The sequence below is a fragment of the Anomalospiza imberbis genome, chromosome 5, assembly GCF_031753505.1.
Source record: "Anomalospiza imberbis isolate Cuckoo-Finch-1a 21T00152 chromosome 5, ASM3175350v1, whole genome shotgun sequence".
Taxonomy (NCBI): Eukaryota; Metazoa; Chordata; class Aves; order Passeriformes; family Viduidae; genus Anomalospiza; species Anomalospiza imberbis.
In genome coordinates, this window is record NC_089685.1 from 71,665,710 (window position 1) to 71,685,510 (window position 19,801).

At 42.5% G+C, this 19,801-nt stretch overlaps 1 protein-coding gene across 6 annotated transcripts in view; it reads left to right on the top strand.

Moving 5' to 3' along the window:
* The window catches only part of EPS8 (EGFR pathway substrate 8, signaling adaptor), a 124,362-nt gene that overhangs the window by 31,423 nt on the left and 73,138 nt on the right, over positions 1-19,801 (top strand). For all 6 annotated transcript variants that reach the window (XM_068191937.1, XM_068191935.1, XM_068191934.1 and 3 more), the window contains one exon: positions 884-1,023. The gene's annotated coding sequence lies outside the window, so the exon portion shown is untranslated. The remainder of the gene's footprint in view (positions 1-883; positions 1,024-19,801) is intronic.

Below are 19,801 nucleotides of genomic sequence, written 5' to 3' on the forward strand. Positions count from 1 at the left end.
GTGAGGGTTTCCTGGTTAGAAAAAAAAAACCATTATTTGTTCATCTCCCCTTCAAATATTAAAATGCTACATTTTCAACAGAAATAAGTGATTAACAGATAAACCACCAGTAGAATCTGGTCATATTAGTAAGCAGATTGATAAAGTTTAATATAAAAACTAGCACAATATACTACTGCATTTTTACATTAATGTGCATTAATGTACTGGATCAATTATGATTGACTGAATTGACCTATTCTCACTTGTCCTATCAATGAGCTGACTTGGTCCTGCTTCTTCCTAGTTCTGTTGCTATATCAAATTGATCTGTATGTTTTAATTAATTTTAATTGGATTTATTGTAAATGGCCTTGTAAGGGAGAGGAAATGGAACCTCTCATAGAAGCCACAGGACTGGGATAATGCCAAAATGAAGGCCTAAAGAGAGTAATTCATAAGAAAATTCTGCTGAAAATTGGTCAGATTTGCTAAAATTCGAAGAACTGTTCAGTGCCTGGAATAGTGCAGTTATGAAGCTGGAAATGACTCCCATTACACCTAAGTTAGAATGAATACAGCCATGAAATAGAAAAGGGCTAACTCTTGAATGTCAGATTCAAAATTGATGGGTAAGAAAATTTGAAGGGTTTATGGTGGAGGCTGTTCAGTTATCCTGACCGTGAGGTTCCTGTTAGCTGTACAGAGGAGTTCTTTTTGGTATTACTGGTATTTAGGAAACTCACACTGACAGTAGTGGATGAACTCTAACCAGAACTGTATTTCTCCCTGTCATGCACTGAGGGAAATCACATTTTAAGAAGTCAGGGATTAGCAAGCTGAACTCATTGTGTAATGTGCAGTGGAATTGCAAAGCTGAACCTGTTTCTTTTCTGGTTTTCAGTGATTTGTCCTGTTGGGCAGCTGCCTTCTGAGTGCCTCTGGAGAGATGCCAGCCAGCTGAATTAAGCAGTAGCAGGGACAGCATCTACTCAGGCTGAAGTTCTGAGCCCAGGCACGTGGCATTTGCACAAGTGATCACTGGTGAGTTGTACACGAGCACAGCTTCTCTCTTTCCTCTCTGTCTCTTTAGCAACTGGCATCTGTTGCAAACTCTGAGTTTCTGGATGCACAGACTGGCCTGCCTCGCTTGTTTTTCCCAGAGTGTGACTGATGGGCTTAGACAATATGAGAGTGATCCAGGTTACCAGCTAATCTTAGGAAATCCTTACTATTTGTTTGTATGTTTATGGATTATTTCCCCCTCTCCCTCCACGGAATGAGTAATGTCCTGGTGAGGCCAAACTTCAATTCTATAGCATTTGTGTGTTGAATTAGATGATATAACCGTGCTTTTTTAACCAGAGGAGGTTTTATACCCTCTTCCTTAGTGCTTCATAGCCTGGAAATCCAAGCTGTGGGGTTCTGATAACAGAAGTAGTGACTGGCTGCTGTCAGCACTAGGGTGATTAAAAATGTGTGTGTGTGTGCTGGTTCACTCCCTTTCCAGCTGAATAGAAAATGAAACTGCCCAAAGCCTTTTATGTAAGTGCATGGATTTGGAGTTTTTTTTCCTGTTTAAATCTGTGTGGCTGTGTGCAGACAAACTTCATCCCCAGCTTCCTTTTGAAGATGTTGTGTAAAGAAAAGAGTGAGCTTGTTCTGACCTCTGAGGCGTGGTCTTGTTTCCAGCTCAGTTCCAGACATAGCTGTCTACAAAAGGCAATAGCTAACCATTCATTTTTTTAGGGGAAGGTGGTTTCTAGTCAGTTTTTCCAATCTGTGATTTTCCTTGATAAAACAATGGCAATCTCCTTCTTCCAGCAGCTGAAACGCTGTGATGCTTCGACAGCAAATGTGTGGAGAGCTGCCTTACACCTTGTAACACCTTGCTTTATTTAAGACAGCCGTGCTGGGGTGACTGCTGTTTTCCTGGGAGTGTGGCACCAAGGAATCATTGATGAGATGCAGCCTGGTCTGTAAAACACACGTTTGCTATTAAGAACAACATATGTGCCCTTAGCTATAGCTAATCATTTAAAACTCTCTGTGGAATTTGGGGGAGATAGCCCCTCTAGACAGAGAAAGAATCCCATTAAAGCATCAGCATGACACACAGCTCAGCATCAGGTGCTGAATTTTCCTGTGAATATCAGAGTAGGGGCTTTGTGCTTTAGGCAGAACTACCTGAGGGTCTCTTCTGGAGCAGCAGGAGGAGCCCCCTGTAAGGATGGGTGCAGGAAGGGTAAAATGCATCCAGGGCACTTGTTTGGCTCTTTCAGATTCTTGCCATGTTGTTAAAAAGGCTGGTTGGAATATTTGGACAAAAACCTGAAGGTCAGTGCTGTCCTGAGCTGTACATGCTACCTTGATTAGCAACAGAGTTGGAAAATTACCCTGGCCTGAAAAATTATGAGGGTAATTCTGCTTTATGCTGGAGGGGGCAAAGGCAGAGCAAGGCATACAAGTACATTGTCTCAAGGTCCAGTAGCCTACCAAGCCAGACTAAAATAAGTAGGCTTTAATTAGTGGAAAGTTTAGGAAAACAAATTTGGTGCTATTGTCACATAACAAGTTGGAGCTTACCTGTCCTTAAGTTCCTTTATTTTTATTGCTGCTGCTCTTCCTGCCTCAGTTCAAGTGTAGCAGCTCTATCTTTGGAAACACTGAAGGTAGATGCAGTTCCTTTCTGCTGCTGGAGAGCTCTGAACCCCAGCACTTAAATAATACAGCAACTTTAGTGCTAACAGCAGCAGCTTTGGAGGAGAGAGGTTTTCAAATTGTTGCAGTTGATTTTCAGGCCGTGTAGAAATAAAGCAAGCAAGGTAGATATTGAAGTACCAAGCATTTTTTTATTTAAAATCATTGTCACTTGGGTAGGCGCTCTTCTTTTTTGCTTGTAAATATTTTAAGTTGTTAAAATTTAGAGACCACAGATTCTTGTAGAAGCCAGAGAATTCCAGCAGAAGCACATCTGTGTCTTGGTCAGGGGGACACCAGTTTAGGACAAATGTCTGTGTGTTGTGTCTGAGGTGTCAGTCTGACTCACAGGATGGAATGCCTGCATGGGGGAGAAGGCAAAAACCTTTGCTCCCTTGTAACAGGGGTGGGAAACCATCTCCGTGTGGAGAGGTTCCTTCTGAAACTGCAGATCACCAGGAAGGTGCGTTGAAAATTCACTTTATTCACAGCTGAGGACTGAGTCAAGCCAGTGCCTGCCTATCAGGTCAGGTGGTGATGGTGCTGTGGCATAAATCGCAGTGCTCTGAGTGCATCCAGTTCCAATGGTCTGCCTGTGGCTGCACTTAAGAAATGACTGTGAACTCAAGTGCAGGTTTTCAGTTTGTTGCTTTGGTTGGGTTTCCCCCCCACTCCTATTTCTGAGAGCACTGTAGAGCATAGAAGTTCAAGTGCAGGGTGTCTGGGGAGTGTCCTGCCCTTGGGGTGCTGTTTTGCACCTTGCTTGCAATTCTGCTCCATTGCAGTTTGCTACCTGCAAGTGCAGTGGAGACTTTTGAAAATACAGTTTGAACCTTCATCTGGAAAATGAATTTTCTTACGCTTTTTCATTAATTTTTAAAAAATTACTAGTTCTTCTTAATTATACCATCAGAACAGTATTATCGTAGAATCATAAAATATTTTACATTGGGGGGATCTTTAAAGGCCATCAAGTACAGCCCCCCTGCAATGGGAAGGGACATTTTCCATCAGACCAGGTTTGTCAGAGCACCATCCAACCTGGCCATGAATATTTTCAGAGATAGGGCATTCATCACCTGTCTGGGTAACCTCTTTTACCACCTTAATTGTAAAAAACTTCCTTACTTCCATTCTAATTCAACCTTCTTTTTCTTTAAAACCATTATCTCTTGTCCTATTGCAGTGGGTCCTGATAAAAGTCTCTCCTCATCGTTCCTATAGGATCCCTTGAAGTACCAGATCACTGAAATGATTGGCTATTAGAAATATTAGAATCAGGTAAATGAACCTCCTGCCTCAGGTGGTTGGATGCTGAGACACACTGACAGAAATTGTAAACCATCGTAAGCCTGCAAAAGATTAATGGTTAGCTACCAATGACTCTTGTAAAACTCAGGAAAAGTGATAGCTTAAGCCATCGGTACGAATCAAACCACTCTTTTGCTAACATAAATTTTGCTTGGATCTAAAACTACTGAAGGTGGATAGATATTTCTGATGATTTTACTACAGCACAATTTAATTTCTATTTCTTGACAGGAGTAAATGAGAGATAATGAGTTTTTATTATCTGCACCAGTCACCTGTGGCTTTGATTTAAAAAATAAAATTCCTCAGAACCATTGGGTTTTTGTTTTAGTCCTGTAATTCAAAACAAATGGTTACCCTATCTTTTAAATCCTGAGACCTGGCTGCTCAGGTGGGGGATGTGCTTTAGCACAGGTAGAGAAATCTGGGCATTTTCAGGGCTGTCATGCATGTGGTGAGGGCTGCTGGTGCCCACGAGCCCGGCTCTGCAGGAGGAAGCTCAGTGTCACAAACGAGAGCCCTGCTGCTCGCCGAGTGTTGACAGCTTGTCATTACAGACTCTGTTTTTTCCTCCTGGCTGGTAGTTGAAAAGGTTTAGAAATGACTATAATCTCTTTCCTCCAGTGACTCGGGAAGTATCAGGGTTTGTTCTTTCCAGATTTAGGGGAAAGAAAACCACTCTGCTTTTCGTTTGTGCTGAGTTTCCAATTATTTTATTGTCCCGGTTGGATTTTCGTAGCATATCCAAACTCACTAATCTCCCGTGGAGTGAGAGAGGATGTGAAGAAAAGGAGTGGAGAAGGGAGAGGAAGGACAGAATGGTAGCTAAGCAGATTGGGGTTTTCTTGGGTATAGGTGGGGTGTTTACTTTACAGCAGCTGTTCCTGGTACCCAGGGGAACACGTGGAGAGGGTGGGGTGACAGTGGTGTGTCATGGAATATGGCACTTGCTCACCGTGTGGCAAGAAGGAATTGTGATCCCTCGCCTTTTATCTGGGGTTATAGAAGAGTGTTATTGTTTAATGCATCAGTGTGGCCATTCTCTCTCTGGGTGTGCACGCCGGGATGCTCAAACTGGAGCTGTGAGATCCAGTGACATAAAAACAAACCCAAGCAATTCAGTCCCCAGCAGGGTGCAAGCAGAGAGCACCTTTGCCCTCTGTCATCAGAGGGACAGGGCTGGGTGCAGCCAGTCAGTCTGACTTGGCTCCCACCTTTGTTTGGAGGTTGCTGTGGTGATGAATAACCTCTGCAGAGGGTGTGTGAGCCTGTGTGTGCTCCTGCCTTGGCTCTGGCAGATCAAACAAAGTCCACGGCTTCTCACCCCAAATCGGAGTGTGTACCCTGGTGGTGGATTGGACTCCCAGAATAAGTTAAACCTGCTGTCTCAGAGCTGGTTGTTGACACGGTAGAGATCTAGTCACTACTTTCCCTGGTTGCTTTCCCAGCAGGCAGCAGGAGCCTGGGTGATGGCAAGCAGTGGCTTTGTTCCCGTGCGTGGCAGGGGAGCTGATGTGCCTTATTTGTGCAAGCTTATGATACCTGAACTTTGTCTCCCTCTCTGCCCTTGAGGAAGGAGAGTAGATAGAGCAAGAGACTGGCAAAGGTACTCGGTAGGGAAATGTTATTATCCAGAAGTCCTCTTCCCCCCCCACCACCATTGCAAAGATTACATATTCTATATTGAGGAAACTTGTTTCTTTTTACTCCCCATTTATCAATAAGTGTTACAACAAATTGTTGTTAAACTCTCTGCAGCTCAAAATAGAAGTGTGTTTTTCATACTAAGACACAAAAATCTGACCTAACAACTGCATAGTGATACAAAAGTGTGTGAAATCTGGAATTCCACATAAGCATTACATGCTTTCCTCATGGATTCCCACAAGTACAAGTATACTTGGACGATACAGGTGCCTGAAGATGCTACAAGCATCACTTCTAGATAAGAATTGCCTTCAAAAAGGTCTTCAAAACTTGTTTTCCCCCCCGGTCCTAGAAAACCCTAGCAGGAATTGGCAAGAATGAATTGCCACCTGAGGAAACTCATGGAGAATTTTCCTCCCTGCATATCACCCTTCTTCCCAACATCTGTGAAGCTGCCCTGCGCACAACTCATAGGAAGTGCTCTGTGAGGAATGGAGTCACTCAGAGATGATCCAGTGGCCATGACAAACACCATGATGTTTAAAATGTCTATTTTTGCTGCATAATTCCTGAAAAAAAAAAAAAAAAGAATGTGAATTACTCAGCTCGGTGTCATCTCTCTATCTCCTCACAGACCTTCAAAATGGGTGGCTTCATTTGTCAGGCTGTGCCTTGTTTCTTGGCACTGAAGGACCGAGGAGGAAGATGAAAACTTTTTAAAAGCAGTGAGGCCTGTCACAGTGTTTAAGAGGAAGGTGGCAAAGGCAGGCCCATGTCCCTCCATTGCATCATTGATGGATCTTCTTTCTGAGTTAGGGCATTGGGGAAATAACCTCTTCTCCTTTCAGCAGTTGTTTGAGGCTTGTCATCTTGAAGCTGTCAGCTCCTTTTAGTGGCTTACTGAGTTAAGATCACCTTCAGTAAGGAGTATTTAATTACACCTTCTAATACCTTATTCAGGCTGCCCTCCTGGATTTTGGAGAATCTGAAGAATGCTGCTAAGAGCGGAGCCAGCATTTACAGGAATGAATTAATGGCAGTCCCATAGCCGTGATTTTTACATCTGACATGTTCTCCAAGGCTAGCATAGTACCTCCCATACTCCTTCAAATTCATTTGTTCCATTTCAGCTCAGCCTTTTGAAATATTTTGTGATGAATGAGCGTGCTGTACAAGCTGGTGATCAGGAGCAGCTGTTCATACTCATACATTAAATTGAATCCATCTGTCAGTGGGCTCTTTAAAGTGTGAGGTTCACATTGTCAGGAGAACTGATTGCACCAGAGCAGTATCTAGGTGCTGTTTGCCAAAAGGAAAAGGACAAATCTAAATGAAGAGTGCTTGGATGGGCTCTGGGATGCCCCTGTGGCCTCGTCTGCAGAGCTGTGACTTAGCCTGCTGAGAGGAGAGCAAGGTGGTTACAAGCAGCACTTCTGCACTGACATGCAGAGAGATGTTCAGATGTAGACTGAAATTAGGAGCTGACTTGCAGTGAGCTTTGTAGAACTCATGTGTGCTGGTTGCTGCTTGGTTTTAAATCCTGACCCTTTGACCTCATCACCAGTTCTTTACATTTTTTGGTTGTATAGTTTTCTTCAGAGGATGAGCTGAAGAGGAGAAGAGGTGTTTTAGTCAAATCAGCAAGAGGAGACCACACTGCTTTTTTGTTTGTTTTTCCCCCCCAGTATGTATGCATAATTTTTTATATTTGTTTACAAGTAGAGATGAGCAAAAGCTATCTCCTGAATCTGTTTTGCAAACTGCATTTAAGGCAAAATTTCAGCCCAACAAATGGTTGTTTCCTGATTGCAATAATTGTTCTCATAATTTTAAGTGAACGCTTCAGTCTGCAATATTCTCTGTAAATGGGACACTGGATATGGAAGCCAGCTGATTCATGGCCTGAAATATGTTGATCTTATCCAGGGGTAACTTCTCTTGGTTTCCTTCTCCCGGTTTGCTCTTCACCAAGGCTTTTGTGGTGAGGATTGTGTTCCTGAGGATTGTGGGTACTGCTCTAGGGAAAGGCATTCCTTGTTACCAGCAGCTTATTCACCCACAAATATAATCTTCATTACATCATTTCACTTTAAGACAGGCAGCTTCTCTTGGAGAAGCAGAGCTTCCTTTGCCACTGTAAAACTTTTACTGAAGTTGCAGGAGGGCCATGTTTTATTTCTAGGCTCTATGGTCCCCAGAGCTGCAGAGCCCACCCTTTGCTGGTGACCACATCTCCTGTCACCTGCAGCAGACCTGCCGCAGGGGGGAAGCCCACCCATGTTTCCCTGCAATAAGTTTCTCCACCTCACTTTTTTGCAAGCACTGCAGCTCAACAGTGCAGCTGCACTGCTGCTGCATTCCTGGTGCGGGGCCGAGCCAGCACTTTTCAATTAACACTAAATTCAGAGTTGGCAGAAGCACAGAGAGGGTAAAAAAAAAAAAAAAAAAAAAAAAAAAAAAAAAAAAAAAAAAAAAAAAAAAAAGTAATGCACCAAAACAGAACACCCACGCTGGCTTTGGGAGCTCGTATTTTGTGTTTTGTGTCTGTTATCCTATGGTAAGAGAAGAACTCTTAGCTTTTCTTTAACACTGAGAAAGCAAGACTGAAGCCTGTTATTTCTGTGTACCTGGTAAATATAGATGATTTTTTTTTAGTGGAAACTCATTAACGTGTTCCACATAGAGAGGTGAGAATTGCACTGAGAGTGAAGAGATTCATTGATTGATGTTGGCTTGTAGTAAGAAAATATGGCTAACAGAAGGAGTCAATACATTTTTTAAACTTTTTTTCCTGTGGAGTACATTGTTTTTCTTGCATGTGTTGAATGAAGGAACTTAGCAGGGGAATGCTATTGCTTAACAGTGTCTTGTTATCTTCCTTTAAAATACTTAAGAGTGTTAAAATACAGTTATTAAGATCTGGCAGTCATTTGATCACCCACTTGGGGCTGTGGATTACAACCATTCTCTACCATTATTTTCCATCTGTAAATGAGCTGCAGATGCAGAGTAAGCATTCAGTCCTGCGACATCCAACCTCACAGGCAGCAAGAGCTGTGCACCAGTGAGGTGTGTGGAGCCGCAGTGCTCTGCAAGCCCATGGACAAACCTGCCCTTCCTCTCTGGGAATGCTTGGTGAACTGAAAATTGCTTGGTTCCCGTCCCTCTCTGGCAGCTTGTTCCAGGGCTCTGCCACCCTCACAAGTCAGGAAGATTCTCCTCGTGTTCAGGTGGAATGCCCCATGTTCAGTACGGGCAGGCAGGGCACGCCGAGCCCGCTGCTGCAGCGCTGCTGTGTCAGGGAATTAGGAATTAAATTCGTGGTACCTTCTCTAAACTGTACTGATCATAAAGGATGAAGTGATGTGGTTTTAAATCCAAGTTCTTTTCCTTTGGCTTTTACAACCTGTTTTGAAATATGAGGCGGTCTGGCACCACTGTGTGTGCTGTAAGCAGAAAAGCTGATTATTTTGGACAAAAGAGGAGGCTGCTCTGCTAATTTCTTGGTAGACTCAATTGCTGATAATCAGGGATCTGATTCATCTTAGTACTGACACGTTCCTATGAACTTGTGTTGGGAAGGGTGGTGTGCTCCCCAGAGACTTTCAGGAAACCAGGATCTTTGGCACCTGCCTGTTTGGAGGAAGGTGCAGCTGGTTGCAGCTAATAATTCCTATAATAGAGGTGAAGTGCAGGAAAATTCACTGTCTAGCCAAGAAGGAAATGCACATTCCTTCTGTGAAAAGGAAAAGTTCAGGATACTGGCAAGGCATTTGTACACATGTACAGTTTTATAACACTGAACTGCAAGCACCAGTTCAAGGCTTCAAAGAGGAATGGTATTTTAACATTATTATTATTATTATTCCCTACCTTAAAAGTGTACGTTGTTTTAAAAAGGAGGGTATTATTTTGGTTTTCATGCTGATCCCCCTTCAGCATTAGGAACGGACTTTACCTGTCTAAAATTCTAGGCAAAGATCACATCTGCTTTATGTTGTGGTTGATCATGGAGCTCTGGCTGTTACCAAACAAAAATAAGAAAGCAAAGGATCAAACATGAGTCATTATGGTTATGTGTTGCAAAGATGGACTCATTTTTCCCTGTTTCCCATAATTTTTCTCATTCAAATAAAACTGTGGCTTCTCCTTTTTATGTAAATGAATTATTCTTATAGGTCTTGCAAATAATTTCTGGATACTCAAGGAAAAAAAGGTAGAATATTCCTTCTAGAGGTTCATGTTTCTCATGCTTCTTACTCTTGTTTGGAGGAGTGAATTCAGACTGGAACTCTTTCTATGTCTTTATAATCATTACTTAAAAAACAAAAACAAAACAAACAAAAAACCCCACTAAACAACAAAAAAAAAACCCTTCAAAAATTTTTCCACCATGTGACCATTTAGAAAAGCAGTGTCTCACTTTAAATATTTAGAGTTAAGCATGCTTTTAAAATTCATTATCAATATGAAAAGCACAATTAGCCAAGAAGCTGTAGCCACAAGCTGCTTTCCCCTACTCTTTTTCCCCAATCTTTTCCAGCTTTCTGTACTTCCTGGTGCTCCTTGTGCACCTGTGAGTGGGAATTGCTTTCTCTGCCCTCTTCTCACTGGGCTTATGTCCATTCCTTACAGTTAAACAAACCCTTGCTATTGAAACAGCAAAACCTTCCAGGTGCTATTTCCAATTTACCTCAGAGATGAGGTGATTGCAAGTGGGAGGAGTTCCTGAAACCTATTGCTGCTCTGACACTCCAGCTTTGGCTTGAGCAGCTGTGGTCTGCTCTGGGCTTTTCCTCAAAACTGCACGGGTGAGCTCAGCTCCCCAGGTGTTTTTAACCTTTAGTCTCCTGCCTTGGTACGCAAGACCTGGGTGACCTGGCAAAGCAAAGCTGTGGCGGGGTTGTGTCCTGTCTGCCATCCAGAATAATCCCAGCCTGTCACTGCTGGTCTGAGTTGCCCCATGCTCAGGTGTCAGGTGCTACATTTGCTGTTGAAATAATAGAGCATGACAATACGTGTCCTGTAGATTATGTCTCCTGTGTTTTCTTTTATTATTTTTATATGACATTATTGTATGATATATTTATTTATTGCATTATATCTCCTGTAGGTCTCTGCAGATTCCATACCTTTGGACAAATTTGGTAGGGATTGAATAGGTGTGGTTGAAATGTTATGGGGTTCTTGCAAATGGGGCACGGCAGTGATTTTATGTGCTTGGTTTTCATTGTAAACAGTGTTTCAAAATATATTCAGTGAGGTTTGGGTTGGTAAGCATAACATTGCAAGTAGCATTGGTGTCGCTAGAAATTCTCACTGTTTCTGCACTACTTTGTAAATTTAGATTTTTTTTTTTTCTTTCAAGTTACATGCTTTAAAAATTACAATAAGTAGACAAGTATACCTTTGCAAAGTCCTTATCTCCTGTGGTATGACAGCACAATAAAATTGACCTCGGTCCTGGGGGCTTTGAAAAGACTGCAGTAAAAGTGCAGATGTTTACCTTGCAAAACGACCTTCTCTGCTTTGAAATATTTGGTGCTTTAGTGCTCTGTTGATAGTGACTTCATGGCGCCTTCAGTGAAACCACCCTGGGCAGCCCTGCTCCGATTCTCCTATTCCCTTTGGCACTGGTATCCACCCTGTAAAATGCTAATGGAATGGATAGGTGCTGCACAGAAACAAGGCAACCCCTGGCTTCACAAAGGGAAGAAATCTCCTTTAACCCCCTAGGAAAACTCCTCAAGGAACGTCAGACAGTACTTTACTCACAGAGGAGATGACATCTCTTTGCTGATATGCAAAGTCATTTGTCATTTAGGGAAGAGGTAAAGCATCTCCAGTGTCAGTAGTGCCTGGCTGTGTTATAAAGCTTTTTTTTTTTTTTTTCTTTTTTTTGAGGTGGAGGTTTGAAAGAATGTGTTACAAACTATGAAGGAATGTGTTGTTTGCTGTTTAAGGATTTTATTTATTTTAATTGTCGTTTGTCAGAGTAGATACTGGAGTTAGTGCAGGGTGGACCTTCTGAATCTGATAGCTCTGGGATGATAAAACTGTGATTTAACACAACCGTCCTGGGTTTCATTTGTAGTTGTTTTACTGATACTGAATTACAAAGTTTACACACTTCTGTTTCAATTTGTTAATAAAGTAGAGTCCATGCTGATTTTATATGTGAGAACACAATCTTAATCCCAAAGATTTCCTTCCTAAGTGTTAGGATTTTGTGCCAGAAGTTATGAAGGGTGCTAATTCTACCTACCTTCAGCATTTGCTTAGGGGCAGTGTAGATTTGCCAGCAGATGCTGCAGTAGAACAACTAAATTTTGTATTTAAGTAAAAAAAAAAAAAAAAAAAAAAAAAAAAAGCTTGGCTTAAATGCAACCTAGACTTTTTTTTCTTTTTTTCTTTTCTTTTTGGCTGGTGGATATATAATTTGTAATCAAACTGAAATTGTTTTCAAATGGTGTAGAATCTCTTGTTTTGAGTGCTGTTCTAAAATAAAGTGATGTTTCTGTGCTAATTTTGCTCTGAATTGTCCTAACCATTGAGAGAAGGTATGATGAGGGTACACAAGCTTGTTCCTAGTTTTAAGGCTTGGGAAAAAGAGATATTGAGATGTGAGTAAGTGAAAATCCATGGTGAATCTGGTTAATTGACCAGAAATAACCAGAGGAGGAGAATAAGACGTGCTTCTCTTGGGAGATTATTTTTTTTACAGAAGATAATCTGGTTTTGGGGTGATGTGTGCATCTCCCAGGTGACTGCTTTAACAGTCCTGCACTTTTGTCGAGCTGTGCCCCCGGCATGTGAGACTCTGTGGCTGCAGGAGCAGCCTCTGTTCCAGCTCGGCGCCGATCCCGTTTCAGTGGAACTTCCACAGGAGCATGCAGGGCTTTTGCTGTGAGGGCATTTCTTCAGTCTGACGGACAATTCCATATTTTCCTGCTGGTTTCAGCCTTTCAGTAGGATTTATCAGGCGATAGGTCCTGAGGAGAGCCATGAGGTCAGGAGGAGTGATGTGGAGCCATGGCCTGGGAGGGATTGGGAAGGAGAGGAGGGAGGGCACCGTGCCCCTTGGAAAGGAGCACACCCTGACTCTGGATGAGCGTGGGACCACTCTGATCTGCTCCAGCTGCAGTGGCTCCCTGAGCACAGCTGTCCTTTCCAGCCTCTCCACAGTGGCCATGGATTCATGCACTCCCAGGAGGATGCATGTCCTCCACAGGGAGCTGGGAGGGGGCAATCCTCTTGCATGAAAAGAGAAGACACAAACTGCATCCATCAGCTTAAAACTGGATCAAACTGGTTCTAACTAGCCCAAAACTGTTACAACACAGCCCAAATAGTTCAAACTGCTTCTGACCAGTTCCAACTGGTTCAATCCAGGTCAGAACAGTTCTGACTGATTCCAACCTGTTCCGACCACTTCAGTCCAGAACAGCTCTGACCACTTCCAACTGGTCCAGACCTGTTCTAACTGGTTCAAACTGGTTCCAGCTGTTTCTGACTGGTTCAAACCATTTCTGGCCAGTTTCAACTTGTTCCATCTGCTTCCAACCTGTTTCAACTAGTTCAACCTAGCTCTGACCAGTTCAAACTGGTTCTGACTGCTTCTGGGTGGTTTGCCCCATTTCAACTGGTTCAAACCACTTCAGAATGGATTAGACTGATTCCAACTCATTCAAACTGGTTCCAACCAGTTCAGGTGGGTTTTAAGTGGTTCAAACTGGCTCCAGCTGTTTGCAACCAGTTCATGAGGGTTCAAACTGTAGCCGATGAGTTCAAACTGGTTCGTTCCATTACTCTGTGTGTTCCATTCCATACCTGGAGTGAATTGTTGGCTGCCTAAGCCATCACAGTCAGGACGAGCGGAACAGCCCCAGCTCTCCCCTCAGAACATTTGTAGCTGCCACGTTACTCACAGTCATGGCTGTGCTTTAACTATTCCAATATTAACATATTTCCATGCCATTTACTAACCAAGGTCTAATAAAACAAAGATCAGAAAATCAAAGTATTGTAGAAGATCCCATTCTAATTTTTTCTGTCTTTGATGTGGATATTTTCCATAAATAGAGCAAATGCTTCTAATTATGTTTTCTCAAGCAGTTCTGAAGAGGTCTGTCTTGTATTGGATCCTAAATTCCTAAAATTACCTACTTAAATTTTAATCTGGATCTCTGACTGTTACTAGAATCTATATTTTACATATGTAGATATTATTTGATCTTTTCTAACCACATTCATTCTCATTAAGAAACCTTATGTTTCTACCTTAATCTTTACCTTTTTTTTTTCTCCTTCAACTGGAAATGGTTGGATTCCAGTGCTTATCCATATTTTATTGAGGAATATGAATGGCCTGAGTCCAAGGTAACTTATGACACCTTGCTCATCCTATATCTTGATGTATTCCAATAACACAAACTCTTTCCAGAATGTATGGAACTTTGAACTCTGATCTTGTGAGTGGCAGAGACAAGGTTATGGCTGGTTCACCTATCTGTAACCATGCTATCTTTGGCTCAGTCATTTTCATTAAAAACTGAAAGTTTTAGGTTTGGTTTGATTTTTAAAGTTCTTTTGCTGAACTGAACTTTGAGGATTGTCTCATGCAGCATATTCTTTACTGTTTGCAGCGGAGGAAACATGGGGGTTAATTTAACAAAGCTACCCACCATTGCTTCTTTCCTCACACAACTAAATTGCCTGGGAGGAGAGCAAAAAAAGGATGTCACAGGATGGGAGAAAATCATACAGCAGAAAAAGGGTGTCATGGGATGGGAGAAAATCATACAGCAAAAAAAGGGTGTCACGGGATGGGAGAAAATCATGCTTGAGTTTCAAGGAAGATGATGTTGGGTTCAGTAACTGCTTGGGCAGTCCAGAGATTATGGCTTTGAGAGTCCCTCTGTGCTCTGTGGTTGCTGTCACAGGGCAGTGGCTCACGGATGGACACACCTGTGTTGTCACCTGTCAGCTTTGGTCCTGCTGGGAATAAAGAGAGCTGCAAGGGCCAGGCTGTTTGATCAGAAAAGGGAAAGGAGGGCTGCAGGGAGGTGAGACAGAGGGATGCTCCTCACTCCCCTGTTCCATGTAGAGAAGGTGGCAAAAAGGGTAGGAACTTTCCACCATCTGGAATCAGCCCACTGGAAATTAGCAGAGACACACTGAGCTGAGCTGCAGTATTACTCCACTGCTTTGGCATTAGCACTTTTAATTGCCCTTTTTTTTTTAATAATTTCCCCCCCAGGCACAAGGTCCTGCCCTTTGACCTCTCAGTTCTTTTGATAGAAGCATCCTTTGGATGTCAGTGTCCTGTTCCTTGTGTTTGATCTTCAGAATTAGTCATCTCATTGTGGAGGGGGCTGACCCACGTAGCCTGTGTTTGACCAAATTGCTAAGAAATAACTCTGAATGCTAATGATGCTAAATATGGAGCACTTGACATCCCAGTGCTTGCAGAAGCAACTGCAGGTGTTTTCCCCTCCCATGTTCAGGCAGCCCCAGGAATGAGCAGTGTGATTCAGCATAAGTGGCTTTTTGCTCAAACTCCTTATACCCGAAATCTGGTGCAAACTGCACTTGAAATGCCTCCTCACATTTATTTCACAGTCTACTTTTCATGATCTGTGTTGTTTTTTAATATTGATGTGATATTTCAAAGATATTGCTGTAGAATGATTTCTTCAGGAGACCTCGCATTGGCATTTGGACAATATTGTTAAAGTTTGAATTCTGAAGTTTGGGGGTCTGATAAAAGAGGTGAAGTTGATAGCAGTGGGAAATGTTTTAAAATTACAAATTTTGTTTTTTTTTTAAGGTTACAATAAGTTGTAGTAGAATTTAACTTGAAGTGTTCCTTACAAATTTGTAAGTTGGCCTGAATGTCCCCCCAGTTTTTGGAGAGAAAACTGTTCTTAGTCACCTTACCCTGATATACTTATTTTTGATTTATTTTGCACAGTTAAATATGTTTAATATTGATACTTTAATATTTTATTTTGCATCATTTGTGCTAAATAGAGTGCTAATATTTTCTCATCAGCAGAACTGTGAAATTGCAAACAGCCCTACTTGATGTGCGTGAGAGGATTTTTAGAATTTTTCTATGTATTTTTAAAACGCCCTGAATTTGGGCTGTGCATACTGAGCCACATTTAAGGATTCCCTGGTGCAGCTTCCCTGGGTCTGAGTGCCTTTTAATATGATTTCACTTACAGTGGTGCACAGGCTCCAGCAGCCTGGTGAGCAGTGATGACTACTTCAGATGCAGCACTGATGGCTGTCCTACTTTTGGATTTATTCTATTCCTCAATTGCCTTGTCCACAGCACCCAGCCTCCCTCTCCTCCTGTCTTGAAAAAGACACTGTCAACTCCTCTGTATTAAAAAAAAAATTGTATATACTTCTTTAGTGTGAAGGAATAATGCTACTTAGAGTTCATCAGACTTTTTGCAGCAGCGTTTGTAATTATTTTGCTTTAGAAAGAGAACTTTCATTCATTTTCGTTTGTGTGTATTATTTATTGTGTGTTGCTAAAGCTCTTGCTGAGCTTCCAAAGACAAGTTCTGACCATGAGCTAAGTGGATGCTTTCAAGTAGCTGAATAATAATTGAGGACCTCAACATGTGGGAAAACTGACTCTTTTTTCTTTTTTTTTTTTTTTCTTTTTTCTCCCCCTTCTTTCTGAAGGTTAATTTTTTCCTTCTTGTTACCACGTTTTGTATGCTGGGCTTTACACTGATATTTGGCACATCCGGTCTGAATTCCTTTCAGTACGTAATTAAAGAGAGCAAAACAGAAAGGGCTAGATTTTAAAATTTCATCTCTTTGAGTTTTATTTTTCTTTTTCAGTTCCAAGGGATGCAAAGCCATGGAATGAGTCTCTGCCTCTTCCCCAGGAGCCAGCACTCCCAGCTGGGGCCAGGCTGGACTCTTTCCTTCAGTGTTCATAAACCTCCTCTGCTGTCCTTCAGTTTTTGAGTTTTACTCGTAATTTAAGGAGAGTGCTGGGAGTGGAAACCATGGGAATGAAAGTGCAGCAATGCAGCCATGAAAAGAGCACTGAGGAAGTCTGACTTGTAGCAGCTTCTGTAGGAGTGGAATTGGTTAGACAGTCTAGGATTAAATTTTTAACCTCTTTTTACCTTTTTTTCCTCTGTATGTAACAGTGTGGTGGTTTTCCAGTCACCCCTTCTCTTCACAGGAAAAGTCAGGTATGCAAATTTAAATTGCCAAGAAAGAGGCATGCAGAAACAAAACTGAAAACACCCTTTCTCCTCCCATCCCTTTTTTCCTCCTTGGTTTTATTTTTTTCCCCTTGGCTTGTAAAAAGAAACAGGAGGTCTGTCTTTGCTTCAGAAGGAGAGATCTTTCAGCACTGTATCAAAGTGCAGGGGGCTGTTAATCACTTACACATTTTCAGCTGGAAACAGAAAATCAGCCTGGTTATTCGCTTCTGTGATCAGCCAAGGAGATAGCTCTGAGAACTGCAAGGAACCATTTTGTTCCTGTTTTTATCTGAATCAGGAGAGAGGGAAAAGAACTGTAAGTTGGTGACAGTTGACATGCACAGATGAGAATACTTTACATAAATCCTCGATGACTGTCCAAACATCAGGGTTAGCCTAGAAAAAGTATTGCTATTTATTTTGCTACCTGAGTTGTCAGAATCTACTAAAATCTCTGTTTACAGCTGAGCTTAAATGTGGTTTAATTCTGTTTGTAGTAAAAAATGCTTGACAAATCCAAGCTATCACACGGCTTATGAATTAGAACACGCAGTCTTTCAAACTTTTTAAGCAGAAATACAAAATGAATACATTGCAGCATATCAGTGGTTGTGATAAATGGAGAAGCTGCTTATCCAGAGCCAAAGCTCCTGGAGAATCTGTTTGCAGTGGTGTGGGGTGAGGGGACAATCACTTCTCCAAAACAGCACCCAGATTTACTAAAGGATTGTGTAGAGTAGCAAAGGGCAAAGCTTCTGAAGTGTTTGTTGAAACACAGAACTTTGTGATTTCAGAAAGCAGAAATCAGAAGAGGATTGGAAATGAAGGTGACAGAATGACTTTTGAAGTCCAGAGAGGTGGCATCGAAGGGATGATTACTGCATGTGTAATGCCTTGCTTCATCATGCCCATGGCAAGTGGGGAAAAAGGTGATGACAGAGGGAGCTGCCTAGGGGAGTGGTGCAGAAGATGCTGGCCGGGAGCTAGAAGGGAGTGTGGAAACAGAACTGCTGGTGTCCTTAATGTTTTTAACAAGCTGGATCAGCAGTGTGCTAGGTTTATCCAACAATTTGATTTCTTGATCTGTGTTTTCTGTGTAAGCTCTTTGTAACAAAGGGTTTGGCACCAATGCCCTCTGGCAAGCACCCGTCCAGCCAGCATCCATCTGCTCCTGCAGTGGGTGGTGTTTGTTTGCAGAGTTGGAGGCAGGTCCCTTTCCAAGGGGATTCTGTTACATTTGCCAAAACAATGTGTGCAGCCACAGGCTAACAGCTAAAAGCTTCTCCAGCACAAGCAGCAGTGCTCAGGCATTGCTGCTTTTAGGACTGGACCAACAGAACCTCACTGTGGTGCTGTGTGGATGGACAGGCTGATGTGAGAGGTTCCTGATGTATTTCTCCATTAGTTCATGTGCGTGTGATCCAAATGAAGGCCACGCACAGACACAAGAGCTAACTGTGGTTGTTGAGCAGGTGAAAGAAATGCCAGCACTTATCAAGTTTCTCTCCTCAAGCCCAAACAAGGAAACAGTTCATAAATTTGAGGGAACATCTGCTGATAAACTCTGAAAGTTTGCTCCTGTCTTCCCCCTGGGTCATAAGAACTGGCACAAAAGTATAAATCTTGATGGTTCCTTGTGAAACAAGAACACAGTGTGCTGCTCTTGGACTATCAGGGACACAAAGGGATGTTTTCCTGAGGCCAGCCTGATGCTTGCCTGCTGACTGAGAGCACATGCTAGCAAAGTCTTGTGCGAGAGGAAGTAAAGTGGAGAGAAATAGTCTGTCCCCTGTGGTGAAAGATGTGCTGCACTTCCTGATTGAGGAGGTGTAAAAGAAGCCAGATGTGAAATGTTTCAGAAGGGTGGGATGTAGCACACAGACTAACAAAGCTGCAGTTGGTGTGGGGCCTCAGAGGAGCAGGGATAACCCCAAGCCTGCCTTGGGAGGCACAGCTAGAAATGGTTTTCTCACCTTTGAAATCGTAGGCTAAAGATACGTTTTGCTTGCATGGCAGTTTCTCACCAAAAAGCTCATTTATTTTTAAACCGAGCACCACCATATGAAATGCATGGAAATAAGTTGCTATAAATGTTTCTGGTGTGCAAATGTTTGGAGCACATGTAAGCAAATATTCCACAAAAAGCCAGAATCTCTCCCATGCACCCCAGGCCTGTGATGGGATCAAGATGCTTCGCAAGCCGTCCTTGCGTGCCTTCCCTGCGGCACAGCCTCACCTTGCGCATCTTTGAGCAGCCCAAACAGCTCAGGGTGTTACTGGGGTAAAGAAGAACGTCGCACTAGTGATAAATTAGTGCAGGAAGGTGAGCCAGTGGGAGAGGCCCTCCCTCTGCTCCCCAGAGCTACCTTGGCTTGCAGGTGAGCGCTGGCAGGGCTCAGTCCTGGCCCAGAGACAGCTCCTGTGAGCCTCGGGCCCTGACAGCTCTGCTGATGTTCACCTGATAACCACTCAGCCTTTCGTGCCAGGTTAACTTGAGCAGTATTTCATTCTTGCAGAAGCTTGGCATAACTAAAAGGCTTGGCAGCTTGAGTTATAAACCGCCAGGAATTTGAGAGAAGCTGATCTAGTTTATTTTATTGTGTGCCAAAAACTCTATTTAAAGTGTCTGACCTCAAGATGCAACAAAAAAGAAAGTCCCTCTGATCTTCTTTGGCACCATTTTCAGAGTCTTTCAATGTAAAGAAAATATTTTGTTGTACCATCCTCTTAAATCTGAAATATGCAAGGAACGAAAAGCTCTGATTTTCAGTAACAACATGAAACTTTCAGTGTATTTGTTTCTCTTCCCTGCCCTAAGTTCTTGACTTGTTCTTTTGTGTCATGAAATGAAATGTCTCTGACATATCAACAGCACGTACAGAGTTACTGGCACAAATGGAGTGGTTTTAGTAAGAATAGACATT